Source organism: Aplidium turbinatum, chromosome 8, assembly GCF_918807975.1.
Source record: "Aplidium turbinatum chromosome 8, kaAplTurb1.1, whole genome shotgun sequence".
Lineage (NCBI taxonomy): Eukaryota > Metazoa > Chordata > Ascidiacea > Aplousobranchia > Polyclinidae > Aplidium > Aplidium turbinatum.
Window position 1 is genome coordinate 11,522,418 of NC_137479.1, and position 14,857 is coordinate 11,537,274.

Here is a 14,857-nt window from a genome sequence, read left to right on the forward strand (position 1 = left end):
AAGCTGGTGAATTCTTTTGCGTCGTGATTGTCTAAGATGTAACGTTTAAGATTTCTTTCAAGGATACCCACACCCAATTGTCTCTTTTCGCAAGGTTGCAGCCTACTCCAATATTATGTATTATTGCTTAAAGTGCCCCTGACAGGTTGGATCCAAGTATAGTAACTTTTTAAAGCATTTCCTAGCGCAGAATTACACTTAGCGAACTTTTTAATCTTAACCTCGTAGCTCGACTGGTTAGGGCGTAATTTAATCAAACGACTGCTCCGCAGCGCCACCACAGGCGAAAGTCCATATTTCACTGCTCTGGGACGACTTTGGTGGTATTACGTCATCCTAAGTGGACGTCAACGGATGAAACAAACGCTTCCTAGATGTAATTGATGGATCACAGTTTGGTCGGAGTTGGTACAAGCGGTTGCTTTTTTCGAAGATTTATTGTTTTTGCAGTTCAATAAAACTGTACTGGATACGTTCTTACAAAATCTAAAATATACTTGAAGTGAAAAATGAAGAAATCGTACGAATCATCATTCATATTTAATTCATAATCACTATTCAAAAATAAATAAAAAGTTCTCTCTCTCTCTCTCATAATGTGCCTTCAGTTTGCCATTGAAATCCTGTGTAACGGCCATCTGGATCTGGAAAATTGTTTCGGATTCGCCAAACAATGCATGACGGCATCACAATCCGATTGTTGCTACCGAGAGCATCACCTTGTAGTATACACTCCAACACATGCCTGTAGGCATTTTTACTTGAGTGGTATTAACAAAATCATCTTCTGTGAAGTGAACGTATACGACTAGTTTTGTATGGCCCATCCCACTTTCGAACACTTGAAGAAAACTTTGACCAGTTTCTTCTCATATACCTTGTTTTGTGGGAAAGTGGGAAAAGAAAGCACACGGTCTTTGTTACTGACAATGTCACATAAACAGCAATTTGTAGGCAATGCTTCAACCATAAATTAAAGGTACTGTTTGTGAGATACTGTTGTTACACTGCAAATGGCTATAGCCAGATTAAGACAAATAAAAAACTATGAAAATTGTAGCCCTATGAAACTGCAATTTCAATTGAATTGAGATGCTGTTTGATAAAAGTAAACTCAACCTATTTGATCGAAACCTGATAGTAATAATAAGTTCACTTTTTCATTTCGGTAATTCTTAATTTGCACATGCTTTAGACCAACAGAGCCCCACACATTCACGTTTTGCAGTAGCGTACCATACTTTACCAAGTCATCACAGAGAAAGAATGTATCTTTCCCGCTTACTGTGACGTCACAGAGGTGTTGCCGTTTTTATTTTCGCAATTGAATGAGTGCCAGATTCGCCGATGTCGACAAAAGTTTGCAAGCGTGTAACTTAGTAGCCTGTTGATATTTTTTACGATTTGCTGGTCAGGGAAGTTTGTTAGTGTCATCTTTTTGGTATCCTAGGTAAATTTAGCGAATTTATTTACCTGTCAGAGGCACTTTAAGACGCATATTTTTGTATTTTACTAATTTTTATAGAAACCTAGTTTTCAATTGGATGAATTTATGCTTGTAAGGTTTGGTTTAATCTTTAAGTTTCAAATCAGTTTTTTTTTAAATGTTTCAATAACATATTTTTTGACAACGTTTTGCCCAGTTTTTCATGGCATCGAATAGTCGTTCAAAGAAATTTCGAATATATGTCCCCTTACAGTATACGTAGTAGGCGTCAGTGGCGGCTCGTCATAAGGGACTGCGGGACTGCAGCCCCCCCAACATTTTTGTGCATATGTGAATTATATTACATATAGATAGTTTTGCCATGTTTTTTTTAATTTATTTCGCTTGAAGAATTAAAAAACTCCTAATTTTATTTTTTTTTTGTAATAAAAAAAAATTTGTATTACAAAAATTAATTGGCAACTCTGGGTCTGCAAATTGTGCAGGTCCGGTGTTGCTTCATAGAAATAGAATAGAATTAGAATAGAAATAGAATAGAAATTCTATTCTATTTCTATGTGTTGCTTGTTCTTTTTTTTATGACGTAGGTTTTTCAGAAAAAAGTTTTCTAGCATCACTGAACAAGCGCTGCAGGGACTGCAAATAGAACAGACCCTGGTCAGGGATTCCAACTTTGGTTCTCGTAAATCTTTAGGGCAAGCGTGTGGAAGCTATCGGTGATTAGGTGAAGGGATCTTAGGTTACTTTACTTGATCTGTGTTTTTAGAAGTCACTGAGACAGACTAGTTTTGATGTGAAGTAAAGCCAATTACTGTAATTATTGGTGCTCTTTCACAATTCGCCCTCTAGATGATGACGTCATTATACGTCACACAGGTTGGAATGGACTATTATAAAGGAAGAAGTACGGGGTGGAAATGCACAGAAAAACACCTGAATGAAATTGTCTCCCATTTATTCATTTGTTGTTCAATTTCAACAAATTTGCTAACGTTGGAAAGCACAAGCATAGATCTAACCAACTAAGTTAATACCAAGTCCATAATAGTACTAGCTCCATCTGGTGGTCACCTAAACTTGACCAAATTCAAGCCATTATCAAAAGTTTACTTTAAATGATAAAAACATTAAACGACAGCCAATTAAAAGAACATGTTACTGTGTTCATAACCCTAACTCAGTGCATTTATAACTCAGTCCGGTACAGGTTTATAATTATTTATATTAGGTTAGTCTACTGGTTGATGCAGCCCCATCCATGTTTTGAGACCACGAGCCGCCACTGGTAGGCGTAAAAGATACATTTTACCTCATACTTCCATCAAGACTAAAATACTTTAATTTAATTGTTAATTTTGAGAGTGAGCAAAGAGTTTTAATTACTTTTAAATCGGAATATTGGAATTATTTTTTCAGTTTTAAAAGACAAAAAAATTGTCGTCCCTTATATCCATTTCTAAAAACACGTGTTCCACTGTAATAACCAATAAAATGTGATGGAACTAGCAAGACCAGAAAAAAATTTGCAAAAATCGAAAAAAATTCATGTACTTTTTTCGTTGTGAAGGGGACACATGACTAAGTGCCAAACCCCTCTCCTGGATCTATTGCTGGCTGGGCTACATTGTGTCTGGTAACTCATTTCTTCTAATTTTGTTTACTTGCTCATTAAAGATAATTTCTTACCTGGGGCTGTCGCTGAAGTGATAGCCAATGTCCAAACCAACGTTAGTCCCAGATAAACGCTTTTCATACTTTGCCATTTGTAGAAGATTGGTTTGCTAACAGCGTAAAGTCTTTGCAAACTCATGTACAACAAATGATAAATAGGTGAAGTGTAGCCCTGCATGAACAGAGTCGCTCCAAAAAGTGCTTGTACTGAGCCTCGCAGAGCCAATTGCTCTATTTCTAATCCAATTGCGGTCAAGCTTGTTGACCAACTGTAGTTGTAGCCTACATAGTTATCACCAGGATCTGAATTCCTGAAATACAAGATCGGGAAGTATGTTCTGCCAAAGTAAACTTTTAAGATGTATTAATCCATAATGTTATATTTTCTTGCAATTAACCCTTTAAATAATGGTAGGCCTGTACAGGCCCGGATTTAGGGAGGGGCAGAGGGGGCAGTTGCCCCGGGCCCCCCGACTTTTGAAGGGCCCCCCTATGTGGAAAAAAATGTGATTTTGTGTTATTTTTTTTTCTATTTGGCCTTTAAAGTTTCTGCAAAATGCTGTACAGTACTGGATTGATGCTACTGTAGACGTAGAGATGGTTTTTCGCGCCGTAGGCGCAAAAAATTTTTTTGCACGGGGCCCCCCGATCTAAAAGTGCCCCGGGCCCCCCATCAGCTAAATCCGGCCCTGGGCCTGTATCACTTTGAGATAATAGGTGGATGGATGGACGGAGGTTTATTTTTGGTTCGGACGCATAAAATAAAATGAAAAACATACAGTATGCATCCAATGCGAAAGTACGATAGCCCTGTGAAGCCGTTGTTAAAACAAGCAACACAATTACAAGTTTACATACATTTTTTTTTTCAGTTTTATACAGATTACTGATAAACAATCTAGAATTAGAGCAAATGTTTATTGCTCTGCAGATTTGAAGCATTCGTGAATCTTTTGACGATCACGTGACAAGGTTGCTTCTTATCACCGAAAATCATAGTCAAAACAACACTTTAATTATTAAAAGGAGCGGTTTGTAATCACTTCCAAATCAAAATCGATCCGCAACCGAAAACGTAACTAAACTTCTAAAGCCAGTATTTGACTCATTAATCATTTAAGAACTCATCCTTTGCGTGGGAAAGCATCATTCATTATCATCATGCGTACCACTAGTGGTATGCTTTCTAGTGGCCACAGAATTTTGTTTGTGTGAAAATGGCCAATTTAAAAAAAAGTTTGAGAACGACTGCAGAAGCAAATGCAAAATTTTTGTTATAATTTTCAATTAAACTGATTTTTTTGTGATCCCTCTGTTCGATCTGAACCACTTCAAAACTTTGCAATCATTCATTCCGACTCAAACTTACTTATCTTGGTTTCGTTTCAAAAGGACGGTACACAATTTAGTGTTCTGATTTCGAAACGGATCGATTTGCCAATCATTCAATTTTACAAGCATTTGAAAAAACAATTTAAAATTCAAAGTACTTTCTTAAGCTTGGACAAACACAAAAGTTTGTTGTCTTAATCTTACTTAAAACAAAACCTTCTTGTAAATTTTCGATAATGTAGACATGCAGTGACCTCTAGTTTTAGGCCTTTCCTAAACTACTTTTGAAATTTAAAAACTACAGCTTTTGTTGTATTTGTTAACCTAAAACTAAAATATTAAACTGCATCTACAACTGTTGTAGATGCACCATCTGTTCAAATACAAGAATAACACTAAGCTGTCCATAAATTGAACATTTGCGTTTTTTCTGAAGTTTATGCTTTAATAGTCGGCAGCCGTGGCCGAGTGGTTAGCGCGTTGGGCTCGAAGTTGAGAGCCTGCATGTTCGACTCCAGCCACCCGCACTTGCTGTTGTTTCTCTGGGCAAGAAACTTAACGATAATTGCCTCTACCTAGTGATCGATTTTGAGTAATGGGTAGTATCAAATTAAAGTCATAAGTAGAGTAGACAACCGGAAACGGACATTGCCGTCGGCTGCAGCGTGGGTCAGGTGTACGTCGGAAGGCGTACACCGATGCATAGCGCTCAAGTCCGCTTTCCCGCAATGCAGGATAAAGATAAACAAACAAAGAGAAAAAAAAAGGTTTGAAAACTTGCATCCAAGTTATGCACGTGCAGATTACTGCGACATTCTGCATACAACTAATTATTTATCGTAGGCTATATATCATATTCGCCAAAACGTTTATAAATTTTAAACTGAATCTCAGTTAAAAGGATTTTGAAGTTAATTCAACATATCGAATACTATACATAAATTGTCTTCTCAATTTTAACTATCGCAATGCATCCTGCAAAGTGTAAGTTTTTAAGAAGATAACTTGCACTGTATAATACTGTAAATAATGCAAAGCTATGTGAATTCTAATAGTGGTATTAAAGTATATAGTACTGAGTACAAATTTAAAACTCCCTTATGTAAGCTACGTGAGTCACAGAGGTGGGTAACAGCGCACCACTTTTGTAGCGCCGCTACTATTGCGCTACTTTTTTGGTAGTTGTAGCGGTTGTAGTAGTGCTCTACTGTTTTTTATTGTCGTGGTAGCGTAGAGGGGCTACACTTATTTCAGTCGCACTGGCGCTACCCGCTACTTTCCAATTTATAGTGAAAAAATGACTCGCTTTGAGATTTTTTTTTGGAAACATCAAAGCAAAAATCATTTTATTGTGAAAAATACCAAGCCACTTTGATACCAACAAGAGTGACATCAACACCAGTCAGGACTCCAAAGATGATGTTTTGGTTTGTTGGTGCTATCGCATAAAACGTGAAGAAAGTCAATTGTGAGGGTATTTTTTCAAACAGGAGCAAGCCCTTAAACCTTCCCAGTGCCAATTCAAAACGTTTCTTTACTACATACGACACCCCCGCTCTTTTCAGTGTAGCGGTGGAAAAACTTTTCTCCGTTGGAAAGGACGTGCTTAAGCCAAAGCGGGCAGGACCATTCGCATTTTGAAATGCTCGTGTTTTTGGAAGATGTGTAGCAACAAATTTTACCTAGAATGTGTTTTCTATAATGAATTTAAAATAGCAGTGTGTAAACGAATGATATTATACATTTTCAAAGTCATTCTGACGTCACAGTGTGTGTATCAATTAAAGACAAGAGTAGCGAGAGAAAAAGCGGTTGCGCGCGCTACTTTAACCCGAATAGCCGTAACGGGTAGCGCGTTACTTTAAAGTAGCGTATGCCCACCTCTGGTGAGTCTAGGAAGTTACCTGCAAGAAAATCAGCTGCTGCAAGGGAAATTTTACAAAGATTGATTTTATTTCCTTTCCCTTTTCGATGACGATATATTCCAACAGCTATGATGATGAAATTTCCAATAAGAATCGCCAAAGCCATAACTGCTGTAAGAAATAAGAATAATGCTGCTCCCGCCTTACTGCATTGGTAACAGGAATTGATTGGTGTGTATGCGCAGGCTTTATCTGCGTTGTCATTACAGTAACCAACAAAACCACAAAGTTTAGTATTTTCGATGATCCAAGTGTTTGAACTTTTGTTTTCGTTAAAAATGGCAGAGTTACTAAAGTTTTTCATTGTCGAGTTTTTCCGGAGTGGGCCCAATTGGTTCGCAGACCGTTCAAGAGTAATTGTTTCCACGAGAACTGACTCTACCAACAGAGGTTCTATGACGTCAGTTGTGTGAACAACTTGTATGTCAGTATTTCCTGTGCCAGAACCCATTCCAAAATCTATAACAAAGCTTGTTCCATAATCTATACCGGAACCAATTCCAAAATATATAGACCCCATTCGAGAATCTATACCAGAACCCATTCCAGAATGCATAGATCCCACTCGAAAATTTATACCAGAACCCTTTTCCGCAGTTGTGTCGTAACCCATTTTAGTATCTATGCCAAAAGCCTTTCCAGAAGTTTTGCTGGAGATTTTCGTAGCAATCATGTCATAACCCATTCCAGATATCATGCCAGAACCTTTTTAACCATCGTATCAGAACTGTTTTCAAATTTTGTCACTGCATTTGTTAGAAAGTAGGTCAATAGCCATCTAAAAAAAAACAATTAGAAATTTCACCAATCGTCGTGTAGGCTAAACTAAACGACTTCTCCAAAGCCAGACATTGTTTCAATAGACACATTACTGTTAGGCGATAACTAATGTTATAAAAGTTATAATTTATTACAGTTGTAACTTGGTTGAAACCTTCCGCGTTTCCGATACAGACGTGAGAATTGATTGAATTTTTACTTGCACGTTTCAATCAATCATCGTTTTGTATCAGCTTGCACTCCACGCTGGCCCTAAGCTTGCCGTTGTGTACAAAAGATTCCTTTTTTTCCGCTTGCGCCATTGCAAGATCCCATAAAAAATGAAATAGCGCTTTCGTACCTGCGAATTGCGATCTTCAAGACTCACCAGTCGCCAGAAGATCGGGGGAGCTATTGTCTGAGATTCTTCTTCTGCTACCTATGAGAATCTTCGCATGTCATTTTTACAATCAGATCGACGAGATCATAGAACTTCGATTTCCAATCAATCTAGAAATTGCTTTTAGACTTGTCTGAGAGACCCTTCCTTCCTTCCTATGCATTTTGAGAAAACTGACGCTTTTTCGATAATTTTGTTAACATTTCATTTCCTTAGGTTTTTGCAAGAAGTGTTTGTATAGCGATGTTATATTTTAAAGGCCCAAAATGTCATTGGCTCTGAGCCTTAATTAGCCTCTGTATGTGTATCGATCGCCTACTTTGTGAAAAGAATGCTAACTGCTAGCTACAACTTATCCACAAATAATTAAAACAAAAGAACACACAAAAACTTGATTTACATTTCAAAATTACTTTGATTCGATTGTGAATAAATTTGTCTTTCGGATGGGTTTGTTAAAATAGTGGAAGTGTTACACATTTCTAAATGTTTTAAACCACTATGTTACGAAATCGGTTAACGTAGCTGACATTTCCAACGAAGTTTTTAGAAACAACTTTGAAATTGAGAAGACCATATAGTCTTTCGAGTATTTGAAAACGGTCATTTACCGAACTTTTAAATTCTGGGCTCCGAAAACGAGTAGGTCTAGTGATGGCCCACTGACCGTACCTGACAAAACTCGAAAAGACTTCATTCCAACACTTGTAGAGAGCACGTCGCTATGTCTTGACAAAGCGCTTATTGGTTTGCTGAAGATGAACATGAGTGTTGGCTTTCTTGTCTTTCTGTGCGTTTTTTACTTAGTTTGTTTGTATGTTTTATTCATTCTTTTCTTGTTCTCTTGTTGTTATTACCTCTTTTTCTTTTTTTATAGTTTTTATTTTCTTGTTTGTAGGCTATGAGGGTGGCAGCTGGCTTTGTTGACCCTGTGGTTTTCGCTGTCATCCTAGTACCAGCACCACATTTAAAGTATATATTTATGTAAGCTATCTGTGTATTAACTCATGTGTATGTGCTGTTGTATTAAACCTAATAAAAACATAATCTGAATTCTGCGCGACCTTCAATTAAAGTGGAGAAGCTTATTACGAAGAAATGACTTCTGAAAAATAATTTTTCTTATACTGTATCTTATATTTTAGAACTTAATTTGGACTAGCATTTGTTCAAGCCATAACACTTGATCAAAGACCACAAAGGGCAACAAAATCATACGAAAAAGATACTTGCTATATTAATATGATAACTTTAAATGGGCCAAAACGTAGCTACACTTGTGCAGTGCTGCTGATCTGTAATTTTATAACTTTCCTTTTTTGAGTTAGTTACCAATTTATGCAAACTTCTAAGTACTATATTCTCTCTTTGCACAGCATTTTCAGTTAGTATAATTTTTTTCAAACATACGTGGACTATTTTAAATTATTTTATCTAGCAACTCGGTCAAACTTTCAATGGACGATATGAACCACAAACACGGTGCATTATAAATGCGGCACATTTTAAGGTCATGACAGTGACAAGACGTGTAAGAAAAACGTGAAGTCAACAAGTAGAAATCTGTTAATTGTTGCAATTTGTAAAGGCAACATTTTTCAAAAGCAATTACTCATTTAAGCAAAACGACAATGTCATTAGATAGTATTTTATCCCGGTAACCAAGATTGCACTGAAAATTAATTATTCATCAGTGATTACAATCCTAACACATTTTTAATTCTTTTAAATAAACGTAGGTTACGTTACTTTCTAAATCTGTTTGTAGGCTAACTTGACGCTAATAATGCGCTGACAACAACATGTACCATATATTTATGGCCTCGATTGTGAAATTTCCTATCCGACGCCTAACTGAACAAATTGCGCAGTTGAAAATCGTTGATGTGATCGCTCTCACGAAGACGAAAGGCAGTCCCAAGCTTACCTCAGTGAGAAAGAAAAAGAACGGGTGCCGGGGATAAAAGAGCGAAGCTTGCTGGTAATGAATTTCCATTCAGATTTTCATTGAAGGTCAGCCCAATAAACGACAGAGATGTTTTGCTTGACAGCTTCATTAAGCATATGTTCAAAGACTAACACAAATGGTTTTGAATCTTTATTCTCGGACTGCCAAAGCGTTGATAGATTATTCCTGGTAGTTTCGCATACTTGTAGAGGCTTTTGACACAGGGCCGATTACCAAAATTGACAGAGTGAAGTTTCCGATTGTTGAATATTTTAAATATGTTGATATTGAAGGATATAGAAGATGTTAAATATATGGAAACTAAATATGGAAGATGTTAGATATGACGCTGGTTAGGTTGTGCCAAAAATGGGTTAAAATTTATTTTTTGAGATAAGATCTTTTAACTTTCCTAAAAGTTGTAGTAGACTAATAAAAACATAAACGTTAAAAAAAATTGCAAATAATGACGTCACACGGTCGTGCTGGGCGTTTCTACGGTAACCGGTGGCCATTTTTACTACACTCGCCATATTTCGATAACCACTTGAGATAGAAAGTTGAAACACACATCAAAATCTGCAGAAACATCATGTTTATATATGCTCTGAAAGCACTTTTCACTGTAAAAAGTCTAGAAAAAAAGTTATCAGCAAAAAACGAATTTTAGTCACAAATTGCATAAAAAGAACAGTCTAAAACAGTCCAATATAACATTTTTTTGAAAAACAGAACATTTTACTTTCACGTCTTGCAGGCAATACTGTTTAGCGTATCAGACATTCTTACAGCCAAGATTGCGGGTTTTCGTAAGCATAGTGTAGCGATCCATTATTTCAACATATAAGTTTTCCTGCCTTTTACTAAAGTTTCTGTAATTTTCCATGCAACTGCTCCCAAAGAAAATAAGAAAAAGGGAACACAAAATAAAATGGTTTGTTCGTCCTTTGGCTCTCGTCAAAGGACGAACAAACCATTTTATTTTGTGTTCCCTTTTTCTTATTTTCTTTGGGAGCAGTTGCATGGAAAATTACAGAAACTTTAGTAAAAGGCAGGAAAACTTATATGTTGAAATAATGGATCGCTACAATAGCATAGTCCAAAAACAGAATCAAGAGTAACTGAACCATGATCCAAAAATAGGCTACATGTCAAAACTTTTAAGATAAGGACAGTCCAAAATTATTAAAAATTATTCGGCATGCAAATTTTATAATTTGTCACATTAACACTGAAATAATTTCACTTCAATTACCATGTAAAGAATGCGCTCTTACATTCACTCTTTATTGAAATTGCATAGTTAATCAAGTGATTATTCAACCACATTCTAAGTAATAGCTTGCAATTGCAAGATTTTAGTACTGACAACAATGTTTTTCGTTTTATGTCTGTCGTCAATAAAGAGTTTACATGAAGCAATATTTCGAAAATGTGTCTTTGGTATTTGTTACCTCAACTCCAGTTATAATCAACAACCGCAATGGCTTCTTTAGTAATCTGCTCTGATGATGTCGTCTAACTTCCAAGCTTTTCTCTCACACCTTTCATACCTTTGAAATGAATCCTTGAAGGACCTATTTAACAGTAACGTCCAAGACCTGTTATACAATGAGTTAAGGCACTTGAAGAATTAACTTTTGTACGTTTTAAAAATATACCTTACTTTTCTAGCAACATTATATTACATGTAAGCTCTAAAAGTCATTTCAATAAAAATAGTGAATTTTGTCCATGGCGGAAAAGAGTTTAACAACCCCCTTATGAAGACGCCTCTTCCCCGATTGATGTAATGCTAATTAATCTTATTTTTGCAATTAAAATGTTTATAGACACTAAGTGTATTATTATTTCACATTTTTTATCTGCTTGTTTTAGCAATGAAAGTGAATAAAACATGTTTTGTTTTTCAATGTTTGCTTGTGTATAATAGGTCCTTCAGAGGCAGGACCAATTTCAGGTTTGGTGGCCGTGCTTAACTATATTTATCGATGCATATACCGCAATATTAGATTCTTTCATGCACGTCTTAAACCATTATGGTTTTGCCACCTTTTCCTTTTGTTGGTTCTGTTACTGTATTTCTTTTTCACAATATCATTTTTTTTGCATTCTGACAAAGAAAAATAAATTGAATTGAATTGAATTATACACTCTTCAAAAAAATTTGTATAAGCTTTAACCTCACAAAAACAAATTCGATTGTAAAAATATATGCACAGTCAATAAACATTGACCTTGGCCGTATTCTCTAAAAATTTGTCTTATTTTCATATGAGCTGAAGAAATGAGAGCAAAAAAGAAAAAAATGTATAATACGTCCTGCATCTCCCCTACTACAGAAAAATAGTAAAATTCAGTTTTTTGCTTATAAATATTTTTAAAGTAGTCCTAGAATAAAAAGTGTTCTTAGAGCAGATATAAACATGCCACTTCTGCAGCTTTTGGTGTAACGTTCATCTTTTTATCTCCAGTGGTTTTCGAGATATGACAATTTTTATAAAAATAGATACTGGTAACCATAGAAACGCCCAGCGCGACCGTGTGTCGTCATTATTTTCAACTTTTTTTCTCGTTTGTGTTTGTAAAAGTCCACTACAACTTTAAAATTCATAAACCTCGCCATTTTTGGCACAGCCTAATGCTGGTACTAGAATGACAGCCAAAGTCCACAGGTTTAACGAAGTCAGCTGCCAGCAATGTTATGGCACGATGTTGACCTGTTGCTTTGTGATAGATCACGGACATAATTAGACATAAAACAATTAAAAAAGTTGCAGACTATATTATTAATGATATCATGGCACGTGGTGCACTTTAATGTATAATTTGGGCAACTATCAATCAACGAAACAGTCACGTCGAATATACATCTATGTTTTTTTCAACCACTAATGATTTTCTCTAGGGAAAGTTTTAAAGCGAATGCAATTAAAGATACAATAACATTGTCGAAAAAAAAAAAAAACGATATATTATAATTTTTTTGTGAATTTCTTTGCTGTAGGTCTAACTTTCACTTCCATATGACATGACTGGTTTGATGTAACAAAATAGAAGTCTCAGTTTTAATTGTAAATTTATTTCTCCTCTTAAAAATTCCTTTCATTTCCAAAATGACGCTTTTGCTTGACCGATTCTTCTTTTTACATCATTGGTGCATCTTCCATCTTGTGTAATAAGGGACCCTAGGTATGTGTACATGGTGACCTGATCCAATTGTTCTCCTTCCAACTTAATTTTTATTTTTTTATTTTCATTGCTTTTTTCGATCAGCATTGTCTTTGTTTTCTTCAAATTGAGTTTCATTCCGTATTTTTTACTGATTTTATTGATTTTGTCCATGCTGTCTTGTAGATTTTCTTCTGTGTCGGCGAGAATGACAGTGTCATCTGCGTATCGTATGTTGCTTACTATTTGACCACTGGATTTTACTCCGTTTTTGTTTAGTGTTGTTAATGTTTCCTTGATTATTGCTTCACTGTACAAATTGAATAATATTGGTGAGAGTATGCATCCCTGCCGAACTCCTTTGAATATCGGGAAAAATTCTGTGAGACTGCTACCACTTCGAACTGCTGCTGTTTGTTTAAAATATATGTTTTTAATAAGTCTTCTTTCTAAGAACGGGACATTAAATTTTTCAAGCAATTGTAGTAATTTGGTATGTTTTATCCTGTCAAATGCTTTGCTGTAATCTATGTATGCAATGTAAGTGTGTTTTCCTTTTTCTATTCTCCGTTCGCCAATTGTTCTTAGAAGGAAGATTGCATTTCTTGTTCCGGATCCTTTTTTATATTCCACTTGATATCCCACTTTTTATATCTCCTATTATACATTTACTAAATACACACACAAACTCTACACGTTCAACCGTCCAGATGCATCCTAAATCCATGGATCTGTATAAGTTATCATTCTACAGCACGAGGAGAAGCCAGCACAAAGGTATGAAACACATCGGCTTTCGCTTGATATATTAGTACTTTACAAGAAATAGATCGGTAACTTTACTTTTTTTTCTTTTGCACTTATCTTTGACAACAATTTATCGTTGTGAATATTTGGAAACAAAATTGAAGAGCGTAGTTGTCATAGGCCGGCTGGCCACAGACTGTAACGTTTTGAGAAAATCTGTTAAAGATTTTTAAATTGTTTCGAAAATCATGCTTGTTCGCGAAGCGTAATGCAAATAAAAGATCAATATCGCCTTTAGAACTGAGCACAAAATGTAAAATTACATTTAGGTTGCTATAACAGCCTATAATTTCCACTGACAAGCTGAAATAGAGAAGAATATGACTTTTACGCTTTCGGAGCTACACCATTCAGCTTGTGATTTTTTTCACAGCAAAGCACTTGAATTGAGATTCATCAACAATTAACCACTGGAAAATGTTCCTGAAATCAATTCTTCGGAGCTGGTTCGAAACGACTTATCCTTCAAGCTGTACCGTACACGATGACGTTGACTAAGCTGAAATTCAATGATAACCATAACAAGTTGAGTTGCATTAACTTTTCCCTTGAATCAAATTCTATTGTAAGTGAAGTTTGGGTGGCTATGGGGTTTGTGATCTAAGGGTTGGCGTCTCATCTTTAAAACTTCTTTTGATCGCTAATCACGCACGCCTGGGATGTGCAAGCCGCGGGCCAAGATCCTCAATGTTTTGGCTCGCGGAAATGTGCAGATTTTAAATAATTTTTGATATGCTAAACGCTTTTCATTTATGTCTCAAATTTGCAAATTTAGTGAACATTATTTTTTGTTTAGCAATCCGACAAGTTCAACCAGTGTGAATTAGGCTAGCTAGGTGTGAGGTAGCTGCGTGGTTATTTATTGCGTACACATTCGTCATAATATAGTGAACAATAGATCTTTCCAGTGATCCCAACGCAAGTAGGGGCACTTGACAGTACAGTAGTATTGTTTCTTTTAAGGATATAGCCTAGTTGCGACAGTGTTGATGGTATGTTACGTTGCATACGTTGAGGCTACTTATGTATTTTGCTGTCATTTTGTGGAACACACTTGTGACCCGCGGATCAAGCTGGTCATGTGTGTTTGGCCCACCAGTGTTGCAAGTTTGCACACCCCTGATTTACGCCACAAAATAAATTTTACTTTGTGACATAGATTTTTAATAATGATTGACTTGAAATTCATCAAATATCGATGGCTGCAAAATGTTCCTGAAATCAATTCGTTCGCGTTGGTTCGAAACGATTTATCCCTCAAGCTGTACACGATGACGTTGACCAAGCTGAAATTCAATAGGAATGTTATTAACATTTTGTTACAATTATAAAGTTGCTTTTGTTTTAGGTAACGTTTTGATTCTTCGCATTTGAAATGTTCGGACTATAGTTGTATG